This window comes from Mercenaria mercenaria, chromosome 6 (genome assembly GCF_021730395.1).
Source record: "Mercenaria mercenaria strain notata chromosome 6, MADL_Memer_1, whole genome shotgun sequence".
Taxonomy (NCBI): Eukaryota; Metazoa; Mollusca; class Bivalvia; order Venerida; family Veneridae; genus Mercenaria; species Mercenaria mercenaria.
In genome coordinates, this window is record NC_069366.1 from 44,186,477 (window position 1) to 44,193,962 (window position 7,486).

Below are 7,486 nucleotides of genomic sequence, written 5' to 3' on the forward strand. Positions count from 1 at the left end.
TTCACGAAATGTAATGAAAAGTGCAACATGCCTCATGGCCCTTGTTCTGGTTTAAGCGGTATTCTATTAGATACTGAATGAACTCCGTGATGCTGGACTAGAAAATTTATAAAAACCTAAATAATGTTTTCACGACTTTAGTCATAACCGTTACTCAAATGTTCTCGAAGCGTCTTACTCGCAATTTGTTGAGGCATTTCATAGTTTTACAAAATTTATTTTGAGACACTATTTTATCTAAATCACAAATGTAACATTTCAAAGCTTTTTGCATTTCCATTTTAACAGCGCTTTGCAGAGTAAAGTGTTCTCCCATCACTTGAAAGAAGTTGTCATATGACATCAAAATAAAAGCTAAGTGATTTCATATGCACGTGTGTGTGTGTGAGGGGGGTGGGGAATAATAATTTGAAAACTATTCAGGCTAGGGTTGCAGTTCTTGGACTCTGTACATCTTTTTACTATCTAAAATTGTGTAAAGAGTCTTCTTATTATCTATTCAATATTCAATAGATGAAATATTATGAAAAAGTACAGAAACGTTATATAATTCAAGAGAAATTACGGTTTCAGCGCTGAGTATTCTGCACTTCTTATTGCCCCCTAAATTATAACATTTTTTTTACTTTTCATTCAGTAGTTGGCAATTACTAGAATTTTTTGTTGGGTTTAACGTCGCACCGACGCAATTATAGGTCATATGGCGACTTCCTAGCTTTGATGGTGGAGGAAGACCCCAGGTGCCCCTCCGTGCACTATTTCATCATGGGCGGGCACCTGGGTAGAACCACCGACCTTCCGTAAGCCAGCTGGATGGCTTCCTCACATGAAGAATTCGACGCCCTGGTTGAGGCTCAAACCAACATCGATGAGGGGCAAGTGATTTGAAGTCAGCGATCTTAACCACTCGGCAACTGAGGCCCCCACATTACTAGAAAGTCCAAACTCAAGTACAATAACGGAGATAATTCAGAACTAATAAGTGATTAGTTCTTATGTTATGTATTTCCTCACTACTTAAATTTAAATTCTCTTTAAGAATGACAGAACATATAAATACACATTATGACTTCACAAAATCTATTTTTATTTGAAATTCAGTCTCATTTAACATTAACATTACAGGACTTTTTTCGGGTCCCATATACTTTTTCCGAGATAATAAGGTCCATCACGTATAGAGTTAGATCCCAACATAAATGTGTGTTTAATTGTCTTTCATAATTTTTTGTAATTATGTCCCTTTAATATGAAGATTCAATATAATTTCACGTAGTTTTCATTTCATTTTTTTTCTTCTTAGTTTTTTTTTAGTTGTTTCTTGTATTCCTCAACATTTAGATTTGAGTAACCTCCAATTCTGTGGCTTTCTGCTCTAAGAAGACAATACGCGAAAAGGGAGTTAAACATCATATAAAAACCTAAACGTGAAATGGACATCACCAAGTTTGAAAAGGCTAACATGCTTTCATACTGAAAAAGGGACAAACTTAAAGGACAATATCATTTTCCCAGTGCCCCACATATTGATAGACATTCTGCTGTACGCAAGAATATATATGAAAGTCATGCTAATATTTTAAAGTCCCCAAAAGGGCTATTACTCCAGCACAAATAATCGGACACAGAAATCTCGACAATATGCACATGTCCTCTTTATGCTGATGATGTACAACAAGTTTCATTTCAGTTGGATGGAAACACGGGGAATTATTAGAGTAAATGGGACCTGGTATGTGAAGTTATCTTATGGTAAAAAAACATGTTTTGTCAACGTGGTTCCTCTATACCTGATAGCGTTCGCAGGGCGGTATTTCTCGCATAACGAGCATGCTTGCACGTACTCTAATATTTGATTACTCATACCTGGCCAGAACATGATATCACTAGCACGCCGCGTTGCTTGGTTGCAGCCCTGGTAGCTGTTATCGTGAACGGCTTTTATCATGTCAAAGCGTTCTGACCTTGGAATGATTATCTTTTGTCCCTTAAATACAAGGCCATTTTCAAACGATAGCTCGTCTCTGTGGTTCCAGTACTCAACTACAGATTTGGGACAGTCTTGGCTTTTATCATGTCAAAGCGTTCTGACCTTGGAATGATTATCTTTTGTCCCTTAAATATAAGGCCATTTTCAAACGAAAGCTCATCTCTGTGTTTCCAGTACTCAACTATAGATTTGGGACAGTCTTGGCGCATACGTGGCCAAACGTTCCTTATAACCTGTATGAGAGTTTGAACCTGGTCATCATTTTGGGATGCAATTCGAATTTTTTTCGAGCTTTAGGTTACTGACTGGTAACTGTTTGAGTACAGTATGTACATGTGCGTCCAGGTCTTCAAGTAAGTCCGGATGTGTTTCCGGTACAAAATTGCGACTTAACGCGTCTCCGAGTGGTATGTTCGAACTTTTTGTATATACAACTTCTATATCTATATCGTACGGTTGCAGTTGTAATAGTATTCTTTGCAGTCTTGGAGGTGCTGCACAAAGGTTTTTTTTTTTCATTATGGCGACAACTGGAACGCAGTCGCTCTCCACTATTGTGTGTTTGTCATATATGTACTGTTTATAATTCAATACTCCAAGGAGAACGGCCAGTGTCTCTTTTTCAATTTGAGACCATAATATTTGACATTCGGTTAACGATTTACTGCTGTACGCTACTGGTTTGTTGTCTTGCAGACATACCATGCCAATACCCTTTGATGAAGCATCAACTTGTAGCGTAACCGGTTTCGCTAGGTCAAAGTGTTTTAAGACTGGTGCCTGTGTGATGTCCTCTTTGACCTTTGCGAATGCCGCGTCATGTTCTGGGTTCCAGATGAACTCCGTGTCCTTTTTTAGAAGCGCGCGCATAGAACTTGTCAGTTCCGAAAGGTTTGGCGCGAACTTAGAGAGATAAGTAAGGGCGCCAAGCAAAGATTCTAGTTCTTGTCTGTTTGTGGGCGTGTTCATGTTTGCGATAGCAGAAACTTTGTCCTTGTCTACAGACAGACCTTGATCCGTGATCACGAGCCCGAAATAATTAACCTGCTTTTGACAAATGACAGCCTTGTCGGGGTTAAATTTGAGTCCTTTTTCTCGCGCTCGCGTTAGCACGCTTCTGAGATTTTCATCGTGCTCGGACTTTGACTTGCCAAATATGATCAAGCCGTCGACTATACAGGCCACGCCTTCGAGCGGCTCCAGAATTTTGTCCATTTTCCGGTTATAGATATCTTGAGACGACTTTAGACCCATGGGAAGTCTTAGATAACGGTATCGAACGAAGGGTGTTGCAAATGTGGTGAGGCGTGACGACGCGTCAGTTAGCTCATACGAATAGTACCCTTTCGTTGCGTCCAAAACGCTAGAATATTTCGCGCCCGCTAGTTTGCAGTGACGTCATCGATCGTGCGCATATGATAGTACGGTCTCTGAATGCATTCATTCAAGGCTTTTGGATCTATGCAAACTCTTAGACCATTTTTGTTCGGTTTTTTGACACATACTATAGCATTGACCCATTCCGTGGCTCTGTTACTTTAACAATTGTGCCGTTTGACTCCATTAAATCGAGCTCTCTCTTTAACTTATCCCGTAAGGCATGCGGTACTTTTCTTGTGGCGCACACGACAGGCACGGAATTATCTTAAAGCTTTATTGAACAAGTGCCTTCAAAATATCCAATTCCATTGAAAATGTCTCTAAACTCGTTCATTGGTGGATGAACCGTAGTTTTGTGTTGGTCAATGGCATATATTAACTGAATTAAACCGAGATTGCATGCTGTTTGTAGATTTATTTTTCTGGTTTACAACATAAAACTCTGCTTGAGATGACCTATCTTTGTAAACACAGCGGATGTGTATTTTACCGATAACAGTCAGCTGATTTCCACAATAGGATATTAATTTTTGATTTGGTGCGGGAGGGGGGTGGGGTGGGGTGGGGTAGCAAAGGGCCATTAATTTTCGGAATTTTTGTGGTGGGAGTATGTTGACCTGGCTTCCTGTATCAATTTTTGCATCAAGGCTTGAGTTATGAATCTGGATATGGACAATGGCCTGATCTGGTCTAGAATGTGAAGAAAAATCACTTACCGAGTGAACAAAAAATTCATCCTCACTCGAATCAGTAAAATCCAAATTTTCACAAACTGAATGGACATTTTTATCTGTTTCTGTTCTACACATTTTAGCGAAGTGATTGAGTTTCGAACACTTGTTGCATTTTAAGCCAAATGCTGGACACTCTGTTTGTTTGTGTTTTTTATTCCCGCATCGTGAGCAAATGTTCTTGAGTGTCTTCTGCATGTCAGGTCGGCTGCGTCTCGTGGGTATCCGTTCAGGCTGGTCAGGCTTCTGGTATGACTCTTTCCTTTGTTTATTTAGATTTCGCCCTCTGTGGGCATTAGACTGTGCGGCCCAAGATCCTGCTTTCCGGGACGTGATCGAATCTATCTCTTTGTCGTGAGCTTTCATAGCCTTTATTTGTTTTTTATTATATTCGTATGATTGTGCAATTTCCTTTGCCGTCTGTAATGTTAAGTCTTTTCCTTTTTCTATCAATTTTTCGCGCACCCGTTCCGATTTGCAACCAAATGCTATTCTGTCTCTTAGCATTTCGTCTAATTTATCTCCAAAATCACAATCCTTTGCTTTAATTGATAGTCTTGGGATACATTCGTCGATGGTGTCCTCGTTCTGAATTTCATGATAAAATTTATACCTTGCGAAAACTGGATTTGCTTGGGGCTCAACAAATTCCTTGAATTTGGTAAGAATGAACTCCGGGTCTTTATTTTGAGCATCCGTTAAGTCCCATGACTCGTGTACCGTGCGGCCTCTATCGCCCACCCATAATAATATGTAAGCACATTGTTCTTTTGGATTTTTCCCTTTAAGGGGTCCATCGCACATCAACTTGCTGTGTCTTTCAAACTTACTCCAACTGTCTGGGAGATTGGTTGACTCCCAGTCCATAGATGGGTGTTGTAGACCAGTGCTTCCTGTTGCCATTGTCAGTGTTCACTTTACAAGCCTTGCAGTTATAGTATTTCTGTTTTATATCCGATTTGTCACTTTGAGTCGTTTACATTTTTAAGTAACTGATTTTAAATCCCGTTTCTTACACCATGTTTTGTTATTAGGATATGTCCACAGTTCGTGGGAGAGAGATCAGAACACAACACGTGATTCTGTGATTCTATTTACACAGCGAACTATCCGTAATGTGTAAAATCTTGAGTTTAAAACTAGCCACTCATTAAACACGCACATAATTTATACCATACAAAGGGAGACAAGATAATAGAAAACATGTCGCTGAATATTTTAGAGTTTAGACTCCTTTATACGACTAACTATATTTTACTTTGGGCACACTAAACTGATGGGATTCCCTGCTTTAACATGATTTTTCACCATATATTCGAAGAAAAAAACATGATATGTAGCATACCAAAATGAAGGGGTAAGATTAAACTACACAATGGTATAATTTTATATTTTAAAGTGTTATCACATTTTGAATTTCCAGTGAATGAAAATTAACAAAAAAAACCCCCCAAAAAACCGTTTAGAGTCACACTAACATTTGACTTCATGCACCAGAAAGGAACCATTCCTATGCATTAAGAAATATCTTTGGCGTCCTCGTTACCAATAATTTACTAAAACAATAGAATTATCATGTGAGTCAGACTTCAATGAGTTCCAGCACAACTTTTATTATGAATGTTTTATGTTACACATTACAATGTAATACCAAGATACAAAATCAATGCATATGACGATTTGAAAGATAAAACTTATTTTGACAGATCGTGAAAACCAATTGACAAAATTTGACAGGTGGTAAATGATTCGTGACCTAATTAAAAGTTTGCTGTTATTTCTAGCTTCCAGATCTATTTTCTTAAAAAGACTTTTCTATTCTCTAGTTTACAACTCGTAAGTAAAAACAATAAAAGAACTGATTGTTAACTTACTGTCGTTTTCTCTATAATGCAAATCCTATAATGATTCCTATTGTTTCAATCAACTGACACTAATAAGAGCCATTCACAATATTGTAATTAGTCAAAGCAGATTCCTTAGTTACACATAAGCTGATGGACGGAGAAATACCGTGACTACATGTAAGTTAAAAGCCTGGTTAATCCCATCAGAAAAGTGTTATCATATTGGTAAACACATTTCAAATATGCCTCGTCAGTGGATTTGATGTAAAGAAATCTAGGAAATATTGAGGTGAATGCCTACGCCGTCAGAGCCTGTTTCGGTATGCGGTTGTTTTGGTTTATTAAATGGTTAAGCTTTGTCACTCGCAGCCCCCACCTGCCGCGGAGTCCAACAAGGGAACATGTAAACAGATCGGATATCCAGCTCATACAGGTTAGGGGTACTGTAGTGATATACTTGCAATTTTGTGTATATCACCAGCTGTTTTGCAAATATGCAATAAGGGGATTCAAGGGATTGCTACTTTATCCGATCAATTGGCCCTAAGCCACCGCCTTCTCGGAAACATAAATTGAAATACATGTTACGCCGGAGTGTTTAATAATTTTGTGTGAACGTAATATGAAGTTTACTGAACGGAATAAAAGAATTTGACAATAGAATGAAGTTACATTGGATTTTGTGTAAGGGAAATTTGCTGAAAGACAGATAATTGTGAAATGTAAAAGTAAAAACATCAGCAAAAGAAGATAGAAGCGTAGAAAAGAGATATCCTTATGATCATATCGGTCCAATACGACCGCTAAAAACGTCTAAACCGAATTATAGACCAAAGATATGTATTGGCACCCACATCCCGAAAAGGGGAGGCACATAAGAAAACAAATATGTATGGAACGCATAAAATGCCTCGGCATGATAATTATTAGTTCGTCGTGTGCCTTTTCCAATATATTCGGTACAAATTATAATTTGCTATGTAGATAAAACAGATTGTTATGTACATTTACTAGTTTGTCCTGTACATTCCTTAGTTTGTGCTGTGCATTTAGCAGGTTGTTCTGTACAATTTATAGTTCGTTATGTGCATTTTCCAATATATCCGGTACAAGTAATTATTTGTTATGTAGATAAAACAGTTTGTTATGTACATTTACTAGTTTGTCCTGTACATTTCTTAGTATGTGTTGTGCATTTAGTAGTTTGTTCTGTACAATTTATAGTTCGTTATGCGCATTTTCCAATATATCCGGCATAGAACAAGCTGCTAAATGCACAGCACAAACTAAGGAATGTACAGGACAAACTAGTAAATGTACATACCAAACTGTTTTATCTACATAACAAATCATTATTTGTACCGGATATATTGGAAAATGCACATAACGAACTATTAATTGTACAGAATAAACTGCTAAATGTACGGAACAAACTAAGAAATGTACAGGACAAACTAGTAAATGTACATAACAAACTGTTTTACCTATATAACAAATTATGATTTGTACCGAATATATTGAAAAAGGCACATGACGAA